General features: G+C 45.4%; 1 protein-coding gene across 1 annotated transcript in view; it reads right to left on the bottom strand.

The window, feature by feature from the left end:
- Positions 1–21,517, bottom strand: part of GRIN2B (glutamate ionotropic receptor NMDA type subunit 2B) — a 267,579-nt gene extending 246,062 nt beyond the window's left edge. The window contains exon 1 of the mRNA XM_033162191.1: positions 20,795–21,517. The gene's annotated coding sequence lies outside the window, so the exon portion shown is untranslated. The remainder of the gene's footprint in view (positions 1–20,794) is intronic.
- Between the last annotated feature and the right edge of the window lie 6,007 nt (positions 21,518–27,524).

Genomic DNA, 27,524 nt, shown 5'->3' with positions numbered 1-27,524 from the left:
ATCAGCACTGCAATTGCTTTTAAGATGCTTTATTGTTTTATCACTTGTTTGCTGCTCTGGGCTCATCTGGGAAAAAGGGCGGGGATATAGTTTTTAAAAATAAAAATAAATTGAAGTTGGTTAGGAACAGGCTTGAAAGTTAATTTTAAGGTCAGGAACATTCTGCAGTGAAATTTCCTAATGCCAATCAGGAGCATGAACACAGCAAGGTCTAGAGATCCCACCTCTTGCACAGCCATGTGCACTTCCCAACTCTCACCCGCCTCCACTATCTCCTTCACTTTTTCACTGACAATTTTGTGGCAGTGATGAGGACAGATACTGTTGCGTGGCCTTCATTAGGCTCTGAAACACAGCGCTAGGACTCTGAGTCCCAAAATGTCAAGGATCAAAGACCTTAACAAAGGCCAGGGCAGCAACCTTTTTCATTGTCACCAAAAAGTATGTTTCATTGAGAGAGGGCAGCTGTGTGGAAGGCAGTAGGGCCAGTGCCAGGAAAGTTAAGTATAAGCCGAAACTGAACTGTTTGGATAATTGGACTTTATAACCAGCTGGAAAGCTCCAAAGTGGAGGAGTCATGTTCTCTCAACTCCACAATTCTGAACTTTAACATTGCCAATACTGGACTCTATAGCAAGCACTATGTCTAACTGAGAACTATATTGGAACCTACATTTGAAAATGAGAGAATAAAAAATTAACTGCCCTATCAGAAGGATTCTGGCTCATTAATATATAGCATGTGTTTTGCAGGTAGGTGGGCCAGAGGCACACCTAGGCTCCCATGCATCCCTGTGGAATGCCCTCCCATCAGATGCCAAAGAAATAAACAACTATCTGATGTTTAGAAGACATCTGAAGGCAGTCCTGTTTAGGAAAGTTTTTAATGACTGATGTTTTAATGTATTTTTTATCTTTTGTTGGAAGCCGCCCAGAGTGGCTGTGGAAACCCAGACAGATGGGTGGGGTATAAATAAATTATTATTATTATTACACCCTTGGCAAGGAGCTGCCCTCCACCCCCATCCCTTCACCTGGCAGCCAGAGTGGAGGGCTTTTTGCATGCACACACAGACAGGCCTGCACCCTTGACAGGGGCCAACCCGGTTAGCCTCTGGGTATGCTCCTGAGATGGCTCCAGTTAAAAGATATTTGGGAACAGAGCTGGACACATCTGCCTAAGACCTTAGAGTGTTGCTGCCTAAAACAGTAGACTAGACAGTACTGGGTTGACTGTACAAGCGGTCTGGATCAGTATAAGGTAAAATACATGTTTTCAAAATAGAACCAAGCTCGTTTATGTATAAACCATATCACATGCCTTCCAGATGTTCAAAATGCTCTTATCCTTGGTGCACATGCTTGCAAGTGAATAAATGCCTACGTAAAATATAAACATATGTCAAGCCATACAGGAGTTGAAATCTAGAAAAACTCTAGTTTGGCATCACTAAAATGAAAAGCTTTGCAATCAAAGTGGGGTTTGGTTCAGCATTATTTTGATTGAGCACTATGATAAATTTTAAAATCATATTTTATAAGAGTGTACTCTTTCATTTCCAAGAACTCACTTATTCTCATCTGATATATTTAAAAATGCACTATCGCTCCTGACACAGCTGCCATATGCATGAGAAGTATGAGGTTGTTTCAGAAACTCACAGCAATTTTGACATACAGCCTAGGCAGCCATTACTTCCAAAATGCCACACTGACAGCCTCTTTCTCAGACATCTAGTCTTGAAATTCTCTTCTAATCATTAGCGTTTTAGGCAAACCCAAGATTGTAGCTTATTCATAAATACAACTTTCCCCATTTTCATATGTCTTCAGAAGATTTTCCTCAAGACTGCCCAGCATTTCCAAATGCAAACTGGGGAAATTCCTATGCTGATATAAGCAGGATGTATATGGTGTGTTGCTTGATTCACTGATATTCCAAGTCCCATTATGCTCCACTTTCTTTTTTCTTTTCCTTCTTCCACTCCCCCCCCCTTTTTGTAGTCATTGTGAATTGCAGATTAATTTCAGCTTCAGTTTGTACAAAGAATGTAAGCAAGTGAAGTGCAAGACCAAAAGAACAGATGTGTCATCTTGTCACTTTCATTAGGCTTTCCCTTGGGGACATTATCATTCTCAGATGTTTCCAATAACCACATCTATCACAGGAGAATTTCCCCTGGCATCCATAGACCATGGAAAGCAATAACCAATGACGCCCCCCAATTAGAGCCAAAACTAGAAAATGGGCACATGTACGCAAGTTCTTGGATTTGTTTTATAAATGCATACAACTATTCATCTGATGTGTTGCTGTGTGTATTCCTTCTGCTACAGTGCATTGCAAAGGCATTTCTAGGTGAAATGCAGTGATTGAATACAAGTTGATTTTCTGTTATGTGCATAAGAACATAAGAAGAGCCTGCTGGATCAGGCCAATGGCCCTTCTACTCCAGCATCCTCTTCTCACAGTGACCAAGCAGATGCCAGGGGAAAACATGCAAGCAGGGCCTCAGCACAAGAGCCAGTGCCAGATTTACATAAGGGCTGAGCAGGCCGCAGCCCAGGGCCTCATAATCTAGGGGAGCCTTTGCCTCTTGTCCATTTTTTTTTAATGGCAGATTTATCTAGGCCCAGTTGCTTAGTAACATTAAACACTTGACGTAGGAGTCTATGACAGTTACACTAGTGCATATTTACTGTTTAGTAAAGTTTGTGGAGGCTTTATCATTTGATTCTGAGCAGCTTTAAAGTCAGCAATGAAGCAATACACAAGTTCAGATCACTGTCTATCATTATAGCATGCATTTTGACAACACATGATGATGCTTTTATATCACTGTGAATCACAATATTTAATTTTGACTTTTGGTGGAAATGGTGAATAAACGATATGGAAGTGGTACTAGTAAAAGAAAGCGCAAAAAATAACAGAAGGAAATACTCAAAAGTTTAAAGCCAATCTCACACCATATGGCTTCGTGCAGCAGGCAGAAACAGCCCTACATAAACCCTCAGATACAATACATTTATGTTTACAAAAAGAAGAAAATAAAGTAACTACAGTGACCAGTCTGAGCAGACTGTAGAACAATCAGTTTATATACAGAATGCGGCCTCCCAAGAACTTCACAGAGAACTGTTGTCAGTAACTAACTCTACAAGTAAAGAAACTTCTGGAGAAAAGTGTGAATGAAGTGACAGGACCTACAGCCAAAGAATTAGCACAAGGTGTTGAAGGAACATGCCACGAGATAGTTACACCAAAAGAAGCCGTTCAAGCGCATTACTATCTTAAAGAATTGGAAAACAAAGCAGATGATTTCAGCGAAAAACCTCGCATTACTGACACAAAAATACCAACTGCACATGCTACTAGTGATTTCAGAGAAATCAGGTTTGCGGTTCACATCAAATAACAAGGAAATATTCTGGATTGAGAAAGCTCCATTGGAATGTCAGCACTCAGCTGCAGCGTTTACCACTTTGAAACAAACATGCAAAAACCAAGCCTGGTTCTGTTCAAAGAATTTACCGGTATTCTATTCCACCCAAGTAAATGGAGAAACCTACCCTTGATAATGGCTAGTGTATTCTCCAAAAGAAGGAAAGGTCTCCTGTTTTGGTGCAAACTTTTCTGTAACCAAACTACCTCAACTACAGCTTTAGCTTCTACTGGATTTAATGATTGACATCACACTTTTCTTGTTCAAACCCACGGAAATTCTAAAAATCATATGGACTCTAAGCTAACATACTTATCAATAAAGTGTGGTCAAATGCTCACATCAAAACTCTGACAGCAAATCAAAGCAGAGCAGGATTACTGGAGGCACGTACTTCAGCGAGTTATTGCAGTGATTTCCCTTTTAGCAGAATGTGGCTTGGTATTTAGGGGAGACAATGAAATATTTGGTTCACCAAGCAATGGTTATGTTCTTGGATTGCTTGAATTAATTGCCAGAGCTGATCCCTTCCTGTGTGCTCACATAAATCAGTATGGAGGTAAAGGCTCTGGTCAGTCATCATGCTTATGCAAAACCATATGTGAAGAGGTTATCCAGTTGATGGTTAATACAGTTCGAGAAGCAATACTGAGTGACATCAAACAGGCAAGTTATTTTAGTTTATCAGACAGTTCAACCCCTGATGTTTCCTATGTTGATCAACTTACTGTCGTTGTTAGATATGCTTCTCCTAGTGACAGATATCACTGTTACAGGCCCCCACTCCATTATTATGTTCAATTTCCATGTCCACCAAGGAAAATGTACAAGAGAGCTGAGCTGTAATTGGGTACCAGGGCATCCAGTTCTAACATTAAATATCACCAGAAGATGTAGCTCTATCAACCTCACATATTCTTCCTGTAACCGTTTAATCTTTTGTGTTGTCTAAGTGTTTCCCACCTCATCTGAAACCCATTACTTCATGATCTGTTCTTAATGACTAATACAAATAATTGGACCTTGCCCTTTTTAAAAAAAGTTAGTGGTGCATTCACTTATGTCTCTGCCCACAGTAGCATTTCTGAAAGCTCAGTGTGATTGGCTGAGATTTCAAAGTTATTGGATGGATGACTCGTTCTCCTAAATTTGTGTAGTTCTATGTTATTAAAATGCAATGCCCAAATTAAACATTTAATAATTCTGTAATGAGAATGAAAAGTCCATAATTATTTGTGCTGGCTAGCAAATCTACTGGAAGGTTGCTTCAAAAGGGAAGGGAAAGGTCAGTCCCAACAAACGAACAAAGGAGCAGGGATGCCAAGGAACTGCCCCAGCTAACAAACAGCATAATCACAGAGCTATTAATTACAGACCTTATTCTATACTGAATGGTAATGGAAAACATAACGTTGTTGATTTTGCTGTTATAACAACATGAAGAATGCATAGAAGAAAAGCTACACCTTTCTAAATGCCCTAACTGGAGTCTATCAAACAGAGTAGTTGGGCACTCTTGAACTGAACCTGAGAGCCTATTTCACTCTTTGCTTTAATCATGGGCATTTATTTTGCAGAACATACTAACACAATTTCAAACCCCTATTAATTTTTTTTTAAAAAGTTAATAGATCTGGCAAATTCTATAAGTCTGGAATTAAAAATGTAAAACATTTACAAAATAAAGTAAAAGATAATAACCATCTCAGTTGTTGCAGAAAGTGAGTCTCGTCCAGGAAAAGGAAAATGTAATGTACTCACCCTGGGTCTATCTCAGTAAGTGCTCCAATCAATTAGTGCATAAATACACATCGAACAAAATTACAGCAGAAACCACTGCGATATCTACTTTAACTAATGTACTGGGATAAAAGTGCTTCCAATATGTTAAACTTCCATGTACAGCAAAACCAGGAAAACTATTCCTGAGTCCTGACCAGCATTTGGTAACAGGGTGATCAGATGAGAACAGGATTCCAGCATTAATAGTTGTTTATAAGAGGGAATTGCAGCAGATGTAGCATATCATTCAAAAATTCCCTCTTCTATACAATGAGAGGTGCGAATAGTCCTGTACTCTTTACACCCTTCCTAGTAGCAATGGCTAGCAAGTCATAGACTTGAGCATTCTTTAACACAGGGATGGCTAATTTGCAGCCCTCCAGCTCCTATCATTCCTGACTATTGCCAATGCTATCTGGGGGTTGAAGGGAGATAGAGCTCAGCAACATCTGGAGGAACACAAATTAGACTCCCTTGCTTTCAGACCATCTGAGGGTCACAAATCAAGAATTGAGATATGCCTCCTGCAATGACTGATAAGTAACATCCCATACACACTGTAAGTAAATCTAATTCTAAATTGTCTTTCAGAATGTAAGGATGTACTTGTACTATTCAGGCCTCTCTTTGCAAGTCTTTTGCCTCAAAATCTGTTCAGTTGTATATTTGTTATTTCCCCCCACACACACTGTATATCAAACAATAATAATACCCATCAGTTTGGGGACTTTGCCCATCAAAATGTCATGTATCCACCTTCTGCTTTCTCTTTTCGAAAGCTTTGCTTTTTTATTATCATCCTTCCCTAGGTCCTTTTGTTTACTCCTCTCTAAGATCAACCTGTGATGAAAAGTTCAAAGAAAGCAAGTGCTCCCCCATACCCTTTGTATTTGCACAGGATAAGGAATTTGGGCTGGTGCAACTTCTCATGCAGATGTGAAAAAAGCTGCTCTTGGTTAGCTTCCCTCCTCTGCACAACTATTGAATTGACAGAAACAGAGGGCAGGGCTCTAATAGGAAAAGCTTAGCCAATGGCACCCAGAGATCCTTCTGCCAACTACATTCCTCTGGGATATTAAAGCAGTGGCTTCACTGCCATCAGTGCTGCCACCGCAAAATTACTTAATGTGTGTGTAACATAGAGCACAGATATCACACAGATATCACACAGGATCCCTCATTATCTTGGCTAAAGGCAAGCTTAGGGCCGAACTTTACCTTCCCCAAACCTCTGCCCTTTCTGGAGTAAATAGATTATTCCCTCCCACCTTAAGGGAAGCGCTGGCAACAAGTTTTAACTGCAGTTAGCATTAACTGGGATTCACATATGACTTCCAATCTCATAGTAACCTCCATCAAAAAGTTGAGCCAGCTTTATACCTTAACTATTCTTAATGCAGGGAAAGTGGGATTTACTCCACAATTCTACAGCAGGTTTACACAGGCTGCAGTTCTAATCCCATGTACATAGGAGTTTACTTCAATGTAGATTGGTTAAGACTGCAGGCACCGTTGCTTAACTATTCTTCATGCATCATCCCAGTGTCAATAAAAGGTGCTAACAGGAACTGAAAGACTATGCCAGGCTTCCTCAACCTTGGCCCTCCCTCCAGGTGTTTTGAGACTACAATTCCCATCATCCCTGACCACTGGCCTGCTAGCTAGGGTTCATGGGAGTTGTAGGCCAAAAACATCTGGAGGGCCGAGGTTGAGGAAGCCTGGACTATGCAATGGTGTATGGTGCTTTTGCGGGGGTGGAGTTTCTGTATTAATATCCTACCTCATATATCCCAGGGCCGAGTCCTTGCACTGAGAACAATGTATGAAGCTTCCCCAAATAACTTTCATGATAAATTTGTCATGTAAGTCCCACCTTCTGCCCTGCTTCCCCTCCCCACCCCTCTGCTTCTAAAGTGCCACATCTCTTAGTTACAAGGAATACCAGAAGGGGGAAAGTATGACAAATGAAAGCAATACACCAATTCTGCAGTATTTTTCAACCAATCTGGCAGTGGAACCTACATTAAAGGAAATACTTCTAATAGCTTCTCGGGACAGAACTTATCTTTACTCAGAACCATTTCAGCCTAACTGATTTTTATCTGCACATTATTAGCTGAGCTATTTAACCCCTAATAGTTGACACGGCATATTACAAGCAGTGACATCTTAAAGACATGTTAAGTTGAGAGGGGCACTTGCAAGAGACAGGGTTGGCCAAGTGGTTGCTAACTCAGGTCTTACTGGGGTTAATAGCAACTTTAATTTATATTAATAGGTATCAACTACTCAGTATTAAACAATGTTTATTAACTAACTTTCAAAACTTAATAGCTTTGAAAAATGAATTAAGTAAAATGGAATAAAACTCACTGCAAAAATACTGTACACTAATCTTTGCAACGTTTTTGCAATATTTTTAGCATGTAGCCCACTGGAGAGAGGGCAAATGGGGGTTTAAAATGCAGACTTTCCATATGGCACTGCAAGCACACTAACACCTGGGACATGAAGCCCTGGTGCCAAGGCAGTCACAGAGGGGTCCAGACAGCAATTTCCTTATAGTTACTGTTTAAACCAACCATTAGCTTTCAAACTCTGTGAATTCCATTTTAAACTAATGCTGCAATCCTTTCCACACTTGCACATTGAGCTCGGAAGGACTTGTTTCTGAGTAAGCATGTGCAGAGTGGGGCTGCAAATTTTAACCATAGAAATGGAAAGACTACCAGTGCACACTGGTTTCCTGTTTTATCAGCGATCTCACCTTTAGCAGTGGGGAGAGCGCAATGTGTCTGTGCAAATAAATGGGGTACAAGGCACTTGCATTTAACTGAGCAGCGGCTTTGAGTTGTGGGATGAGTGGGTAATGGAGGTGGCAATTTAACTAGATTCATCTTTGCTGCAGCCCAAGGTTTTTGTGGAATTTTTTTTTTTTTGCTGAGCTCAAGTTTTCAACATGCATATGCAATAACATTTACACTGCAAGCCTGGCCATAGCTACTCAGAAGTAAATTCTATTGAATTCAGTGGGGCTTACTCCTAGGTAAAGGGTTTAGGGTTGCAGCCTGATATACAACCAGCTGCCTAATCTCAAATGACTACTCAACAGCAATGAGAGGCCGCCTAATAGAGACAGAATCCAAGGATTAGGCCCTGCAAAATACCAAGATGCCAGCTAATAACCTAACAATATGCAACCAGGAGTTCATTGATCTGCTCATCCACCAACATGATCTATCCCATCACAGCCCAACCAAACTTTCTGCTGTCTAAAAAGAAAAAACAGTCCCCAATGCAAATATGTCCCAATGGACACAATTTGCCATCAAAATATTACATTCAGAAACATACTAACAAAAGTTTAGGACTTTCAAAGAGAGGGTCCCAGTGTGAAACCGAAGAATATGAATGTATCAGTAAGTTTGACTGTGTTGCTTTCAGCTAATCAAGGCCAAAATTTTCTCTCCCAATACAGACCTTAAATTAGCACAGCAAACACAGGAATATTGTCAATGGCTGCTCTTGTGAACGGAGTCAATCCTTTCCTTATATACATTTGAACTTTGCATGAGAAAAATCACAGACTATCTCTTGATATTATGGCCTTCTACAATTTTTCTCTCAGCCCATGGAAATGCATGTTTGTAAATAATATATATATATATAGTTATTGTAAATATATATATATATATATATATATATATATATATAGAGAGAGAGAGAGAGAGAGAGAGAGAGAGAGAGAGTTAAAGCTGTATTACTACAGTGACCACAATATTTGGAAGAAGTCTGATCTGTTATGTGGCATTCCAATTTTATTATTTGGGTCCGAAACTCAGAAGAGAATCACAATTCATGTGAAGAACAAGTCTGTTTATTTACTTCAACATCCCACCTCCAATCACTGTGATTTGAGTTGCATTGGAAATAATTCACTGTGGTTAAAAGCTAGAACTGTCCCCCAAAACAAAATATCTCTTGACTGCCTCCCCTCTGGAGCTCTGGGTGTTTCCCAGATAGTTTGGTTTTGTTTCTCAGAAAAGAGACAGGGGAAAGGTTTACATGTTAACTTTTTGGAAAAACAGATGCCTCGTGCTAATTCCAAAGCTTAGGGGATAGTTCATCTCCACTGAGACACCTTATTCACAGTAAGTTCATGGCCCAAATCATCCTGATTTGCCTTGTTTTTCACTGTGTGTGTGTGTGTGTGTGTGGTGTGTGTCAAACACACACACACACACAGAATAACACTTAATGGTTTCTGCCAAAAAAAAAACCTTATGCCATAGTAAAGGTCTCAGTCCAGACATAGGGAACCTGTGGCCTTTCAGATGTTGCTGTGCTACAACCAATATTATCCCTGACTATTGGCCATGCTGGTTGGGGTTAGTAGGAGTCAGATGCTGTAACTTTTTTTGTACTTGTTCATGATTGCATACAAACTATACATTTGAAGCACATGACTTTCCCCAAAGAATCCTGGGAACTCTAGTTTGTGAAGGGTGCTAGGAATTGTAGCTTGGGGGTACAGTTCCCAGAATTATTTGGGGCAAGCCATCAGCTTTAAATATATGGTGTGTACACAGTCAATATCATTATCTCATGTAATTGTTCCACTGTCTGCCTGTATCTTGATAAAAATGTGTGTTGTTCAGTATCATAGAAGAAGAAGAAGAAGAGTTTGGATTTGATATCCCGCTTTATCACTACCCAAAGGAGTCTCAAAGTGGCTAACATTCTCCTTTCCCTTCCTCCCCCACAACAAACACTCTGTGAGGTGAGTGGGGCTGAGAGACTTCAAAGAAGTGTGACTAGCCCGAGGTCACCCAGCAGCTGCATGTGGAGGAGCGGAGACGCGAACCCGGTTCCCCAGATTACGAGTCTACCGCTCTTAACCACTACACCACACTGGCTCTCATATCACAGTGTGGAACCGTATCGATGACATTGTATTTCATTAATAAAGATCAAGTAAGTGACAGTTCTTCAAGCCTTTATTAGATCATTATCAACCTCAGCCCCCATCTGAAAACTGCAAGTCATCATACTGGGTAGGGTTCTTGTAAGTCCCCACCCCATTCTGCGATATCAACTGTGGACTACATTACAAGGTTCTCCTAGTGTCTCTTCCCAATCTGCAATATGTGTTATTAAAAGTGGATCATATTAAATTAAATTAGATTACAAGGTTCACATAAACCCATCAGCCTTGTATTTACCCCCCCCCCAACATGCAGTATGGGGGTGTTAAACTACCCCATAATTCAAGGTTGCCATAAGCTCGTAGTTCAGCATCAGCCCCTCACTCCGCATAACATGGTATCTCTTTCTCATTCGCTGCCTCTCTGTTATATGAGAACATTAATATTGGTTTCCTTCTTCCCTCCTAGTATAGCATTTGCAGAGCAATTTTAATTGGGGCAGGGGTGGAATCTTCATCACATTTTCCCCACAGGACCTGAATTTGGAAAAATTATTAACCTCTGTTTTTGCTTATTCTACAATATATATAGGCAGTGAAGGGGGGCACTCTGCTGCCAAATCACTGCAACACGATCCTATGAAAAACCTACCACATTTACCCTTCTAACAAAAGAAATCTATGGCATCAGAAATAACTAGGAATTTCAGTTTTCATAGAAAGAAACTGTCAGTCAAGAACTTCCTTGTGTTTATGTTTTTCATTCCTAGTAAGCATTAAGCGGTACTCCTCTTAGTGCTTACTACAGAAATAAATATTAACATGATTACTCTATACAAACTGTACGTAGAAAAGATCAGAAATTGAGCTGTTATATAGAACCAGTGTGTTTCTCACTGTGCATCCTAATCCCATAAATTTTATTGCCATTGTGCATAGTTAAACAGCTGAACAGCCCTACGTATGTTTGCATTGCTGTGTGCACATTTACTTGAAAGTAAGTCTCACTTGTGAGTTCAATAGGATCTACTCCCAATGTAAAAATTCATAGGTTTGCATCCTTAGTTACATAGTTTGGAGTCAGATTTCTCTTTCAAATCACAGCCTCCTCTCCTTTCTTTGAGAGAAAAGTAGTTAAAATGACCATTTGTTCACTGTAGCAATAGTCTTCCTCAGAATGAGCCAGTTGAGTTGGCACTTCCCCTGAAATAGTTACTCGTGTATTTGAAATGGAAATAAGATTTACCTTTCTCCATAGTCCATGAACATTTCCTAATGAAGTCTGTGTTGCAGGCAAATGATTAGAGCAAACTGTTTCCTGTTTGCTCTTAATACAATGCTGGAGAGCTGCTTACAAGAGGTCCATTGTTACAAAAACAGAAAGTATAGAATAATCAGAAGGAATATTTGAGCAAATATTAATTATGAAACACAGGATTTCCATACAAGAAACTGCCCGTATCTGTAGCAACTTTCTGCATGGGATATCCAGGAAATAGATTGAAAAAAGCTAATGGAAGGTACCAAACTGTTCTTTAAGTAGAGGGAAACATTACAAATGTTTAACAGCTTTCACTGATACTCCAAACAACCATTTTGTATGTATGTATGTATGTATGTATGTATATCACACAGAGAGAGAAGAAATCAAAATAATCCTCTGTGGCATATTAGAGTTGGAGATTGTGACTTGCCCCCAACAACATCCAAATACTCACAGACTCCCTATCCCTGAATGAAGCAAAAATAAAAGAAATGAATTTTGAGTCAGAGAACATAAAATTCGCACCACTGGCATTGCTATTGGATTTTTCCTTTTAGGTCAGGATTCCAACTTCCCTGTCTTTTTTAAAAAAAAATTCCACCTGTTACAGATACAGGGTGAGCACCTGGTAGCTTGTTAAGGTCAGGAGAAGCAGCTGTTACTGCATCAATGGAAAACAATAAAAAGAGATGATGATGATGATTATTATATTATTATTATATTATTATTATTATTATATTATTATTTATTATCTATACCCCACCCATCTGGCTGGGGTGACTTCCTGATACCTGGAAATCTCTCTCCAGGTTTTCAAATGTGATGCTATCAGAGTTTAGGATGATAACACCCTACATATAGTGTATGGGGCAGAGAAATGGTTTGGAGACAGAGAAAGAGGGAATTTTAAGAGCTGTAAGTTAACTTGGGTGAAAGAGCTCTCTCTGGAAATGTGATGTACAGATATCGGGGAGCTGACTGCTGCTTTTAGGAGTTGGCCTGGTTCCAATAGCTTCTGCTTCTAAGTAAAAACAAACAAGCAACGAATTTTCATCCAAGGGAAACAAAACCCTATAGCATTTCCACCTTATTGCCAGGGGTAAAAAAGAATTTGTGCCAACAGAGAGTACCTGTCTAAGAAGGATTGTACTTCAGGGCCGCCCAGAAACAATACAACTTCTAACAAGTACTGCCATGCATGCGCCTGCACTTCTTGCACATTGTGCAGGTTGAGTATGTGCAACCAACCCAGGGCAGCTTGCATCAGATATGCAATGACTCCCACAAATCAGTGCTGCTGAAGACTGAGAGTCGTGAGGACTCCTGCTATACAGGTAAGGTAAAGGGAAAAGGAAATGAAGAAAGCTTGCAAGAAAGTAAAATCTCACAGTTCAGTATGGACCGAAGAGTACTGTTATTTCCTCATCAATGAAGTCGTGATCATGAAGACAGCCAATGGTTTCAACATCCCTCTGACTGGTCTCTTGAGTCCACGATCATCCCAGGGAGCAAGCAAGGAGCTCAGACAGCAGACTCCCCTGAACTTCACTGTTCCAGTGACTGAAGAAGCCTTTGCTCACATTCGCAGCCTGCTAGCAGGTGGAGCAGTTTGCCTGGGCTGCGGCCAGCTCGCTCGGTCTCACCCAGCAGAGGCGGATTAGCCAGCAGCCGCTTTCCTCTTTATAGAGGCGATTAAAAAAAAATGAAACAACCCGGACAAAGGCACGAGAGGGGAACTGTGCCGTTCAGGTTTCTGACAGAGAGTTTCCCTGGCTGCTAGATGGGCAGGTTGGGTCAGGAGTCTGATGCGAGTCCGGAGGTGAAATGCCAAGGACAGGCAGCTCTGAATATGGGAGAGGGGTGGGAAGGCATAAGCCGGGGTGTAGATTTGGACAGCTGAGGCAGGCCGCATACATGCCTTATTATTTCAGATGAATTAATCCAGTCTAAGGGATCACTGCCCTCGACCCCTACTCACAAGTCATAGGGATTCGAATTACTGCCATCCTCATGTATAACATGAAAGAAAATGCTGTTAATATTTTCTATTACTATTTAGCCAGCTCTGGCGTGAGCTCTCAAACGGGGGAGAATGTGTTTCAACTAGTCAGCGTTAGTCGTTAAGGCGCTATAGGGTATTTTGTTGTTTTTAATCAGCATAAAATGTGTATAAGGGAGGGGAGTAGGAGTGGGAGTGATAAGTGTGCACGGAAGGGTGGAGCGCACGAGAGAGTGAACAGTACTGTACTGAGGAAGCAGTTTGGGAACGCGACGCGAGTGCGCTGCTACCGCCTTGTGATCCCCTCGAGGTATGGCAGTCGGTGGCGCAGCACGCGCTGCAGGGAGGGGACTCTGTGCAGGCCCTGGAGGAGGCAGGAAAGGTCAGGTGTGGCAGGTGTGGAAGGAAACGAGTTCTGATTAATCACCCTCACCTTATTCTGAAGGATTTGCGGGAGCCTCAGCAGCGTATATAATAAATATTAAGGTATGATTAAGATACTGTTGGAGGGTAAGGCACGGCTATATTCGATACAAGAGAGACAGGAAAAAGAAACAGGGAGTTGGTGGACCCTACGAAGTGCAAACGCACGCGCGCAAGACAGTAGCGTGAGGGAACGAAACCCAAGAGTGGGAAGGGGAAGAAGCCCCTCGGGAGACTCTGGTCGTCGGCAAAGGAAGGCGCCTGGCACTGCGAACGTGCCCAGCAGCAACAGCGCCGCCCAGCTGCCCCCAGGGGCTGTTGCCCTACTGCGGCGCGAGCAGAGGCGCGCGGCGCTAGGAGGGCTCGGCACGGGGTTCGTGGCGGTTCGCGAGCGCCTGCTTGCCGGCCGGGCCTGGACGAAAGAGGTTGGGCGAGGCCAGGCCTGCCAGGACAGAAATTTATCGCCTTGGAGTAGACGGGAGAGAGGAACGGCCGGAACGACGGCAAAGAGGCCTCGCTTGGTCCGCCTCGTCTGGGAAAGGAAAAACGAGCCTCCTGGGCGAGAGGGAAGCCGTGCGTGGCTGCCAGCCCGCATAAGGCGCCCGCTGAGTCGCTTTGGGGGTCTCTTCGGGGTATTTATAGCGTGCGCTGCTTCCAAGGAGCATCCAGCTGCAATCCTATATGCACAATTGCCCGGGAGTAAAGTAACTCGGTGGCCCATACTTCTGAGCAGGTACGTTGAGGACACGCACTGCAGTGGCCAAGGAGCTTCATCACTAGGGTGCGAAAAAGTTTCACACGGAGCCCATCAGCTACGGAACGGAACCACAATGTCCCTAGGAGGGACAAGGATGTAAGATGGGGCATGGAATGCAGGTCATCGTACCCAACAAGTTGTGTGTGTGTGTGTGTGAATAAACTCTACATGTTAACATTTCCCGTAGATGCTGGTTATCTCTGTCAGAAATGTTGATGTGAAGTGGACCTTACAACTATTTAAAAACTCCACAGCTAACAGAATTTTGATACACAATATTTCCCAGTGTATATATATTGATATTAGTTGCGGGGAGTAGAGTCCCCTAAAAGTCCTGGGCTACCATAATCTTCTAGAGTGTTAGACAGTTTAGCAGGGTAGAAATGCAGGCTGAATCAGTTTCCTAGCCAGGATTACCTGGGGAGGAGAACCATAATGCAGTAAAAGGAAGGCAATGTGTGACTGACACAAACAATTACCCTGTGCTGAAGCAGAAGAGTATGAGCCCCTCCTCACATGAGGGGTTGGGGCACAGATACAATGGCCTGGTTTAGGATTTCAATGTTTGATGGTGTAAGCTGGGAGGGGGAGTTCCAAGTACACAGTGACGGTAGGCTGAAGGAAAAAAATGTGGTCTTTTTAAACAAATAATAATAAAGAGGCCTTTTAAAATTTGAAAAGCCAGGCAGGAGAACTTTGAGCAGGCTGGCAGTGGCAGAGGCAAGCTGGAAGAGATACACAGAGGTGGTGCTTGGGGTGCCTTTCAATCCAATGCGGTGCTCCTGCAGGAAGCAAGCCACTCCTGAGGTGTGAATGCTGGAAACTCCTTCAATCGTAGACTCAGATGTAAATAAACCATATTTCATAAATACAATACAGCCTCCATTGTGCCTCCTTTCCAAAGGATACACAAACCCCAGTTAAGTTCCAGGACCCCTGAAATCTTGTGCACTGCTCAGGAAAGACTGGATTGTCCGGTGACAATAATATACATTCTGACTGCACCTACATGAACTAAAATATATGTGTGTCAGCATCACATATTTTCATTTAAACATTATTTTAATGGTTCTTTCATTATGGAAAAATATGAAGGTAATTACTGTGATTTTTAGTGTTGCAGTTAAAAGATCTTCCAGGGAAGCGGATGCAGCAATAGTCAATATTTTTCTATTTTTCTTTTAATTTCTGTGCACTTTTTAGATTTGAGCCATCTGTGTGTGATTTTTTTGTGTAATACTGCTTGTGATATGCACTGCTTGTGATATGCATTGCTGTACTAATCCTGCAGCACAGAACTCTGCATGCTCACATGCAAATAAATCCTATTGAGTCCAATAGGGATTACTACCAAGTGTGCAGAGGATTGCAGCCCTGATTTCTAAAATGAGAGCTGCTGCAGCTCAAACTTCCCTGAAAGACACACATCCACTTGGTTGGAAGCCTTATCCCTCCCTACTCCAGATTATCTGGAGTTTTGTCTGAAGACCACTTCACGGATGAGATTTTTCTGATATAGAAATAATCTGCATCTACTGAAAAAAATGTGTAGATCCAAAGAATTCACGAGTATCTATTTTTCAGTTTTTGGAAGCTGCTTGCCCTGTGACTTCCCAACATGTCGAAACACAGCAAACTAAACAAGTAGTTTATACAATATGTATAAATGGGTGCCAGACATTGTGTGGTAGTTTCTACACTGAGATCTCTGCATAGAATAAATGTCCTGTAACAACTTCCAGTAATCACTGTAAAAATGCTGCAGATTCAAAGGCAATTACTTCAAATATTTCAAGCCTGGCCTTGGCATTAAATAGCTATTATATTTACATATGATCACTTCGGGAGTTAATCATCTTCATCTATGAGTGCATGTATCAGTGTACATTTCTTTCTGTGTCGTCAGTATGCAAGAGTGGATTCATGGTAATGTTGCATGATATGTATTCCGTATTTTCATCTACCTATTGTGGTTGGATGTTCTTTATCTATGTGGTAAATTGTCCCAGGAATAATGTGTGTATACATCTGAATGTATGTGTATCACATTGTGTTTTATTCTACATAGCATCTGAAGTTTATGCCTATCAATATGTGCATGCTTGTATCTCTCACTGTGAATGAACAGGTAATTCTGCTGTCATTTTTAATGCAGTCACAGCTAACTATAGGGTCACACCTCCCACCTTGACCTTCCACAGATATCTGCCACTCCTTTGTCCTTGATTTACCATTCACTTCCTCATCTGCCTGCCCATTTTCTGTCACTAGTCAGACTTTGTACAAATTAGTTCGTAATTTTATTGCAGTCATAACCCCGTCTGTTTTCTGCAACATGTTGCAATGGCATCCAATTTGGTCTGCTTTAACAGGGAAGTAGACAAATTCATGGAGGATTAGGCTATCAGTGGCTATTAGTCCCAATGATGGCATTCATAGTTTAGGTATCAGTCTCTGTGTGCCTGTGAATGCAAACTTTGGGGGATCATGAGTGGGACAGTGAAGTTGCATTGTCCTGCTTGTGGGATCAGCATAGGCACCTGATTGGCCACTGTGGGAATTCACTTTTGGACAAGTTAGGCCTTTAGTCTGATTCAGCAGAGCTCTTATGTTTTGAAGCTTCTTTGAAGTTCACCAACCCACACACCAAATTAACAGCAGGCATCCAATGAATTGGAATGGGGTGGGGGAAATGAAGGTCCAGATTATTAACCAGATTATTCCAGATCCAAGGATAGAAGTGGCTTTGTATGCTTTTCCCACACAGCCAATTTGCCCAAGCTATTCGGGAACCATACTGTCATTTGAGAGGCCTACATTTTGTTGGATGTATTCTGTTGTTGGTTGATTGTACTACTTGTAACTGATGCAAGCAAGAGAATTAGCAAATAATGGTGGCATGAAGTAGAATAGATTAAAGCGGTGGCTGAAAATACATTTAATCAATGTTTGAAGAGAACTGAAGAAGTCAAGCTGTGCACCTGAGTACAGAGGACCTGGAGCTGCTGCTCCCCCTCCCTTGCTTGCTTTCATCCATCCCTATGTTTGGACTGCTTTGGAACTGGAGGATTTAGAGACTAATGGCATTTTCACAAGTGAGGCTCTGGATACCTTTCAATCGGATTCCTTCCACAGCATCATTTGTGAGCATTATTAAAGCAAGAGAGAATCCTAGTAAGTGACATTAGCTCTCATGATGCACGATTTGCATTTCAGTCTTCCTATCCTATTTGCCTGAATGGGTGATTGCTACTGATGGAGATAGAAAGCAGGGGAGGCAAGTTCTAAAACTGTGTCCATTCCAGTTTGTGAAGATGTGGGGAAAGGTGCATTAAGTGTCCTATGACCACTGGCAACCTGCATTCTAGTCACATATAGGGATATTTTCACATGTGAAGCTTAAATAAGTTTGCATTGAGTCTAAAACTCAGACCTTGGTAAGAATGTGCATCCAGTTTCCTTTCTGCGTTCTAAACTCTCACGCCACATTCACTTCTATGACACAAATAATAGGAAAGCTCCAAACTATATTTTAAGCGCCTCATCGAAACGTCTACATTCGTGCATTGGAATGACGAGCGAAAAGTAACCGCGAATCGCTGGAGAACCGAAGGAGCAGCTCAGGTGCATCGAGGAAAGTTCTCCGCAAGTCAAGCGCATCGCTTGAGGCCACCCATCCGCCGCCCGGCGGCGGCCACTGCGCGGAATTTCCGCAGCGCTGCCCAGCCTCGCTTTCCTGCCCCATGCCGGCATCCGCTCAACGTGGCGCGGCCTGCAGCCCTTCGAGCAAAAGAGGAAAAGCGTCCCTCGGCTCGCGGGATCCTTCCCGGAGCGAGCTGCGCTCTCAAGTCCGCGCCCTGTGCTCCGCAGCAATCCTAAGGAAGAAATATCTCCGGAGTCGAGGTGCCCTCGACGAAGGGGGCGTGGGAAAGGCAGCCGGCGCTTCTCCGATCCCGCCAGCCGCTCGGCAGTCCGCTCCGTCCCGCCAGCCTCGAACGCTTCTTGGCGGGAAAGCCCGAAGGGCCGGACGAGGGTACGGATCCAACCCCGGTCCCCTGGCGCCGAAGCAGTGCCGCAAGGCAGGGGAGGAGGGAAGAAGGCGCCCAGCAGCAGCAGCAGCAGCAGCCCCTTGAGCAGCGCGCACACCTGCCCAGCGAGAGAGCGGAGGGAGGCAGCCCTGCCCTTTCCGAGGCAGCTAGCCACGCCCCTCGCGCACACGCCCGCCCGCCCGCGCGCTCTCCCCGCGCAGGTAAACTTTAGACTCCCACTCGCGGCGAGGGGGACGCAGGCCGATGTCACCGAGATCCTGCGCTATTTATAGACGCGCCAGGCAAACGTGGCGGGAGGGGGATCCTCCCTCGCCCCCGCCCCTCCCTCCCTCTCTCGCCACCAAGGCCGCCAGCCTCGCCGAGCGCGGAGCCGGGGACGGGAGAAGAGCGCCGGAGGAGCCGCGCTCCGTCTCCTGGCCCCGCCGCCCTCCTGCCCAACGCTCCCGGGGGAACGAGGGAGGAAGGAGCCTCCGCTACCCTCGGGGACGCGAAGAAGCGCGCAGCCTCCGCCGCCCGCCTCACCCCCGCGCGGTCCTTCGCGACTCGTCTCGCCCAAAGGCAGCCCGAGGGGGTGTGGTAGGCACGGACGGAGCCAGGCCACCGGGCCCACCGCCGTCCTTGCTACACACTGCCGGCTTCGCCGTTGGCGGCCGTGATTCCTACCCCCCACCCCCGTCTTCCTCGGAATGCGAGCAGCCTCTCGCGGCTGCGGGGAACGTGGGCAGCGCGGGGAGGCCGGCGGGGGGCCGGGAAGGGCGCCTCTCACGGGCCCGAGGGAGACCATCTGGGGGTGAGCCAGAGGGGGCCTGGAAGTTAAGTCCTTTCCACCCCCACCCCTGCTCAGAAGGTGGCCATAGAAAAAAGCCACTCTGAGCCGCTGGGGTGGGGTGGAGGGAGGCATAGGGGCACGGGGAAGGGGCCGAGGACCGGTCCGTAGGGGCAACCGAAGCGGAGAAGAGGGCAGCCCCCTCGGCTGGATGGCGATTAAAACGCCTGGCTCGCGTTTCTCCTAAGGCAGCAACAGCAGCGCCTCGCCATCCACACCCACTCGCGAGAGAGCCCGTCCTCCTTTGTCTTGCCACCATCTTACGGAAAACGAGCACGTCCAATTTCTCTCGTGCCTGCACTGGGGGGATGTGTGTCGCGTAGGCATCGCCGAGCAGCCAGAGAGCCATTTTGCATCTAGCGAGGAGCAGTTTGCTCGCGAACGCGTGTGTGAAGTGGGTGGGTGGGTGGAGAGAAAGAAAGAGAGACAGGCTGCATGGCTCGATCAAAGAGCAGGGGTGGAAGAAGACGGAGACCTCGGGGATGAAAACCACCAGCCAGAAATGCAAACCAGAAGCAGCTTTCAATAAATAAATAAATAACCATACTAGCATGCAGTGGGTTTTTGCAGCCTGTCCTGGCGGGCTTGGACGTGGATCAGCCCTCCTGCACCTGCCCACTCCCTGGGCCGCCTGCTCTGCTCCTGCCCCTTCTCTTGAGGGCAAGCCCCCTGGAGGCCAGTGGCCAGCAGCCCGTCCCGGGAGAAGTCGCCTCGCTGCATCAGGCCTCCCCCCCCCCCCAGCTCTAGGGCCTGCTGCTGCTGCCACCGCTGCCATGCTCCAGCCAGACTGAATGCACCATCTTGCCAGCCCACTACCATGTTGCACAGTGCGATTGGCCGCCGGGGGAGGGCGAGGAGGCGGCTGCCCCAGCGGCTCGCGAAGGCCAGGGGACTTGGGCGTGCAGGGGGAGAGGCAAGTCCATCTTGATCCTGTCCTAGACACCTGCCTCCTGCCCCACCCCCCACCCCCTTTGCAAGCGCCAGAGGAGCCGCGACACCGTCGTGACAGGCGGGGAGCTGCTGGGGGGGGGGCTTGCCTCCTTTTGCTCCACCTCATCTGAGGAGCCAAGCGAAGGAGAAATCAACATGTCTGCACGGCTCCCCATCTTAAAATTGTACCTGCTCTCCTAACAGCATGGCTGGCTCTTTTGTGAGCTTGAGCTACTGCTGCTGGGCGGGTGGTTCGTGCCATTCGTACCAATGAGCCCTAAACATGAGTTGCTACTTTTCCATGGCAGATTTTCTTTTCCCCACCCCCGCCACCCCCTCTTCACCTTTCCTGCAAAGAAAGAAGAGGCGAAGTCTTTTTTTTTTTTCCTCCTACCTTGGTTTGTAGAAGCAGAACCTCTAGGCGGACAGATTAAGGGAGTGAGCATGTTGGGAGTATCCAGTCTCCTCTTCTTGCTTGCATATCCACATAAGAAGAATGAGGTTTGGGGAGCAAATGGGGAGGGGGCGATGCAATATGTTTCTAATTGGAGGGGGAGAAAAATCTTTTTTCTTGCAAGAAGGCTCGGCTTTGGCAATCTTTGTGTCTTGAAGCGGTGCAAATGTAAACGAGGTTGATAGAGGAAGAGAGAGATCGGCTTCGAAGATGAATCAGACCGTGTGGAGAGGAGGGTCATAAAATGCAGGATCCATAGAGATCATAAAAAACACCAAATCGTGATGGTTCTTCTAGGATGCAGATAATACAATAGAAATATATAATATATATCCTGTGAGCCCTAGTAGAAGGGGCTGGCTCTGGATGTCGCAGGATGTTGGTGCTGGTCCTCTGAGAAGCATGATTACTCCCCAGGCGTCCCCTCCTGAAAAGGAAAAAAGGGGGGAAAGGGTCGGTCTTGAGCGGGCTGCGAGAAAGACCGAATCGCTCCCGTAGCGAGGCACTAGCACGTTTCCAAGAATGGCAAGGAAACGCATTTCCCCACATCAGCCCCCACTAGAGGAATGGCCAACAGCTGGCACGGCTCTATAATATTTTCAGAGATGCTCTAGCTGTGCGCGTTGCTGGGACGGGCACCGAGGCGAACTGGAGAAACGGTGCGAGCGAAGAAGAACCACCGATGAGAAGAACCCCGCTAACGCGCGCACACACCACACGTACACACGAGCGCGGTGCGCACGACAGCCAGCCCCAACTCGCCGAGGAGCATTTCGCTGGCGAGCAAGTGCCGTTCCCAACCCATCTGCATTGCTGCTGACATGTCGGCGGTCGCTTCCCCACCCCCTACCCCTGCTCCTCCTCAACCCACCGCCACCCCCAACCCCCGGGAATGAATGAATGAATGAATGAATGGGAGGCGGGAGGGCGGGGGTCTCCGGGCCTGAGCAGCGAGGCTGCATTTTTGGCGTTCTGGAAAGGTGGCGGGGAGATGCCACACGCGCCGCTGGCGGGCACGCGGGGCTGCTGCCCATAGCCATCACCTGAAACGTGTCGTCTACGGGAGCAATGGCAGCAGCAGCATCTCCGGCAACCCCTTCCCCGCGTCCATCGGTTACCTGTTAGCTAGGCGTTGTTGCTGCAGGGGAGGCGATCGAGACACGGGCTGCTTAGGGCACGGTCTTCCCAATCCCAGCTGAAAAAGCAACGAGCCCGCCAACAAGCCATCGTGCACTAGAGGAGAAGAGCCCATTACGTACCGGCAAGAGCCTCTTCCCACGAGCAACAACTGGCAAGTCCACGGGGGAGCTGCCTGGGCTGGGGTGTGTGTGGTTTTCTTTTTCCTTCCACTCTCTCTCTCTCTCTCCTTCTTCTTGGGGAGGGGGGGGGGGGCAGAGGGCCAGTGAGATGACCACGCTCGGGTCCGCGCAGCTCACGCGCGGGTCTTCTTCAAACGGGCGAGCGATCGCGGCTCAGCGCAATCCGGAAAGAGATGCCCGTGCGCATCGTCCTCCTCTGCAATCATAAATAACAGGAAAAATTAATCCACGGAATTCCTCGGAGGTGTTGCTGGTGGTGAAAGGAAGGAAGGTGAAAACCATGGCGAGAGAGAAGGAGGTGGGGTGGGAGGAACCAAGGAGCCACGTCTCGCGTAAGGTGGACTCTCTGGGGCGCAAGGCAAACGCTCCTGGGTACCCAAGGGGGGAGGTAGGGCGGTGGGCAGGGGAGAGTCACTCTCCCGGGCATACCGCCTACTGATAGTCTCCAGCATTCACACGCCTCCACGCAATGAATCTGGTTGTGTACAAGTGTTGCTGTGGTGTGTGTGTGTGCACGCGCGCACGCGCGTTCAGCATCGAAATGGAGGCGGAGGAGGCATTTCTTCTTCTGGGACTGGCATCCTCGCCTCGCTTGCTGAGCCACTGGCTGAGACAGCTGCCAAAGTCACGTAGCCCGCGGCAGAAAGCGCCGGCTTCGCCCAAGCCTCTCAGCGCCTCCTACTGGCGACAGCGGCAGAACCGCGAAGCGGCGCCAGCGAGCAGGATTGGGGGGCAATCGGTGACCCGGGCTAGGCTGGGCCTCCGCTCGCCATCCCGGAGAGCTTCTCAGGGGTGTTGGAGAGGACAGAGTCCTCACTTAGGTTTTTCTCTTGCCTACCTTGCCCGAGGGGATTGCTGCTGTTGGAGCTTCCCTAGCGCCGATCCAGAGATCGGTTGAAGAAAGGGAGGCCAGCAAGACTCAGCGACCACCGCGGCTATTCTGCAATAAGGCGGGCACATCATGGCCACCCTCAACATTAAGCAGCCAAGCGGTGGGGTGGGGAATAAAGCTGAAAAGAGAGTCAGGCCCCTTCCCCACACGGAGTTTTCCACCCTCCCCAAATGAAACAGAGCAGTAGCATTGTGGGCAAAGGAGCTCTGGATCTGGAGCATCTTCACACCTGTGGAAAACGTCTTCCCACACCTCTGGATTGTATTATTACTATTATTTATTAACTCTTGTATACCACCCTTCATCTGCAGGTCTCAAGGCGGTTCATGCGATTAAAACAAGATAAAAACAAGAAATCCATGTAGACCATATTAGTTAAATAAAGTAACTGCCATCCCTTCATGGTCTGTATGGCTGCACACTCAAAATCATGACTATATAGGAATTCCACCTTCATCCATAATATGCACTCAAAAGGTGCAGAAAGTTTCACCTGCCCTACCAGTCTCTAATTAGCATAACTGGGTGACTGTGACTATGGGGTGGGTTCACACAGCCCCCTGACATTTCTAGTACACACACACAGAGAGAGAGAGAGAGAGAGAGAGAGAGAGAAGCTCAGTGCTACACACTCTTTTCAGTAGATTTAGACACACTAAGCTCTGTACAGGATTGAGCCCCCCAAGATCGCAAGTGCTTCCCCCACATATAGAACATGTTCTGTGACCCAAGGTCTACACACGGGTATCATCCACATGCCTACTTTATTCATTTATTACATTACATTACATTATTGTACCACCCTTCATCCAAAGATCACAGGGCAGTTAACAACATAAAAATACAAAATGGTAACACAAAATACATAACAAAATGAAAACAAACCAATAACCCCCACTTCCACAAACACATTTAAAAGGCCGTAGAATGTTTAATCTGCCAAAGTTCTGTGACAGAGAAACCTTTTCACTTGGTGCATGTTCCACCATGTCACCTGTTAAACCAGTGCAATCACACGTGTCAGGCACTTCGCATTTGTGTGTGCATGACGTCAGAGACCAAAAGCCATCAATTATGAAGGAAGGGTGGGTGGCCAAAAGGGTCAACTTCCAGCTGGAGAGGATCTTGAATGGTTCACTCAGTTTGCAAGTTAATAGAAAACTATTTAGCATCAGACCAGGACTGCTGAATATCTGGTAAAGGTGTAAACTAGAGATTCCTTTCTTTACCTCCGCATGAGCTAGGCAAGGCAACAAAGCAGCGCCTTCCTTGTCCTAGCAGACAAAAGCTTTTTTAAGAGGCAGGGGGTTTAGGGTTGATTATGGTTTTGCTCATTTCAGTTTTCAAGATCTCTGTTATGGTAATATTTTTTCTTCCAGAAACTAAGAAGGTGATGGGACATTTCCAAGGAATTCTGCTACAAGGAACAGACAGACAACAGGAGTGGCAACTCGGCCCCGCGACCATGGGTGTCTGGGGCCGTGGGTGCCATGCAGAGTGCATGGCCCTGGCACTGAAATTTGTGGGTGCCCGGCCCCTTCATGGGGAATTTGTGGGTGCTCGGGCACCCAGGGAATTGGCACCTATGACAGACATTGACTCAGGGCACACACTCAGTATGTAGCCTAAAATGTGGAGCATGCTGCAGGGGTAGTTCTTTGTGTTTTAAACAAATAATTAAATAACCTTCAGACACTATTTTCAAAAGCAGATTGTCAGCAGGGTCAACTGACACAGCAGACACTGTTGTCACTTGGTGATCATACATCCCTCTAGAAAGCATCTGTAACATGTGAAGAGAAGGCCCCATCACTGTAAACAAGATGGACACATTAAGCAGAAAGCTAGAACTAACCATAGCTCCCAGTGTGTCCCACTTTACTTATAGACATGCAGCTCTCCGTCAAACATTATGATGTTCACTGAAAGATGCATAAGTGGAATGGGCTGGCAAACTCATGACAAGAGGTATGAGACAGGCGCAATGGGCAAAGCGGCCAGGAAGCACTCTTTAACAGGCTAGTGGTGGGGCTGCAACTCCTACTTTTAAAGCCGGGGCTTTTGTCATAACTAGGAAGAAGCTGCCGGGGTAGAAGAACTCTTAATTATAATGAGTTGGGGTGGGGGGTTGTTGTTTTTTGAATACATACTCTATATACTCGAGTATAAACCGGCCCGGATATAAGCCGAGGCACCTAATTTTACTACAAAAAACCGGGAAAGCTTATTGACTCAAGCATAAACAGGGTGTGAGTGTGTCGGTGGCAGGGAGGAGGAAGGAGCAGCCAGAAAGGGCTCCGAGAGGCGGGCGACAACGAGAAAGGAGCCCTTTCAGGCTGCTGCTCCCCCCACCCCCCACCCCCACTGCCGCCTCTTGCAACGGCAGGGATTGGAGCCGCGGTTGGGAGAGGCACAGCGCAGCGATCCCTGCCATTGCGAAAGGCAGCGGTGGGGACAGCGGCACAAAAGGGCTCCTTTCTCGTCACCGCCGCCCACCTCACTCGAGTATAAGCTGAGGGTGGCTTTTTCAGCAGAAAAAATGTGCTGAAAAACTCGCCTTATATTCAAGTATATACGGTACTACATCCCTGCAGTACCATGGCAGAACAGGCTTACAATATATGTGTACAGCAGCTTAGGGCGTTATTTTAAAACAAAACACTTTTGCACTGTGTGCAGTGACATGTCTTAATTTACACCTGTGATCACCGCAATGGCATATTTATTAGGCAGCAAGGTCTGTAATTATTGACTGTCACCACTGCTTCACACCTGGAGCTCCTGTCTTCTGAGTGCCACACTGAACCACAGCTATGCTCTTGCTTTCTCAAGGAGGGTAAAGCAATCTGGACTTCTTTTTTCCAACATTTCCATTGCCTATATATATATAAAAAATGGTTATTTATTTCTTTATTTTCATGTGTTCAAAAGTATGAGGTGCACATTATGATCCTCATTGCATGCTGTTGGCCCTACATAACTGTCTGATTACCTAACTTGAGTCAGTACATAAAGATTTTGATTTTCCTAACTGCTTTAAGTTGTTTGTTTATGAGTGTATGAGAGAGAGAGAGAGAGAGAGAGAGAGAGAGAGAGAGAGAGAGAGAGAGAGAGAGAGCTATTATATAAAATAAATTGCAGAAAGACATTTTGATTGTTACCTTCCCAAAGGCAGGAGCCATTATAGCTATGCAAGGGGTTTGAATTCATATCAGAAGGACCAATGTGTATGTAAGTATAATGGGAAAATGGTTAAAGGAAATTATGTGGGTTATGGCACTGGGGTGGTGGTGTTATTAAATAAATTAACAACTAACTGCTCTTTTGCCACAATTATGAAAGTAGACCACTGAGTTAGTGCTATTAGCATGAGTAAGGCTTGCAGGCTTTGACCACAGGGAAATTTAGGATGAAAAGGAAAATGAGATTAAGAGGATATATATAATAATAAATAGCATACAAAGACCAGTAGGCTGCGAGAAAAGGTTTGTGGTGAAATTTAAAGGAAAATAGATATAACAAAACCTCAGTCGTGCAACCTATAATTTATGTATGAAATTAACTGACAAAAAAATGAATGATTAGAAAAATACTAAGATTTTTCAAAAAGGGTTGAGAAAGTATAAATGAGACTCATACAGAACAGGGTAGGCAGAATAAAGGTAGTTTGGAGAATACTGCTGCTATTTTAAAGCTTGATCACTTTGACGATTGCTGGGCATTTTTCTATAGTATGATTATAATGCACGGTGGTTGTGGTTGTTTCTTAATGCTGGTGCATATTCATCTGACAATTAGCCACTTTCAGAGATACTTCAAACTTGCTGAATTAGACAAACGATTAGCTCACTCTTCAGTTACAATTAATTAGCTATTGCCCTCTGTGGGAATAGTGTTAGAAAAGTGCAACCCACACAACTTTCCAGACACTTGCCAGGAATGGCATTGTGGGCTTGACTTTTTGTTTACTAAAGAACAACTGGAAGGATTTTTATCTGAACCATGGTTTGGAGGAAAGATGCTTCAGCTGTTGCATTGCCTGTCTAGGTTAGGGTTGCCATATGTCCGGAATTTCCTGGACACAGCCGGAATGCTGCAGTTGGAAGAAGTGTCTAGGCAGAAATTGCTGAAATGTCTGGGGAAATCTGGACGTATGGCAACTGAAGTTGGAAGTCTCAATTTTTAAGATGAATCTCCTTTAAAATAACTCAAAAACTTCATTTTTGAAAAGAAAAAAAAGCTTAAGAACTTTGCCAAAAAAAACCTCAACAACACTTGTGTCTGGGTTTTACTTTTTGAAAGATGGCAACCGTAATCTAGATTCTCACCACCACAACTGCTGTTCACTGAACAAAAACCCAGCACACAAGGAGAAAAATACCATCTATTTGGGCCATCACCAGACTGCAGAAACAACTACTCTACCTGAAATCTATGGCCTTTTAAACTGTGGGGGTGT

Source organism: Lacerta agilis, chromosome 10 (assembly GCF_009819535.1).
Source record: "Lacerta agilis isolate rLacAgi1 chromosome 10, rLacAgi1.pri, whole genome shotgun sequence".
Lineage (NCBI taxonomy): Eukaryota > Metazoa > Chordata > Lepidosauria > Squamata > Lacertidae > Lacerta > Lacerta agilis.
This window is presented reverse-complemented; position numbering and strand designations above follow the sequence as displayed.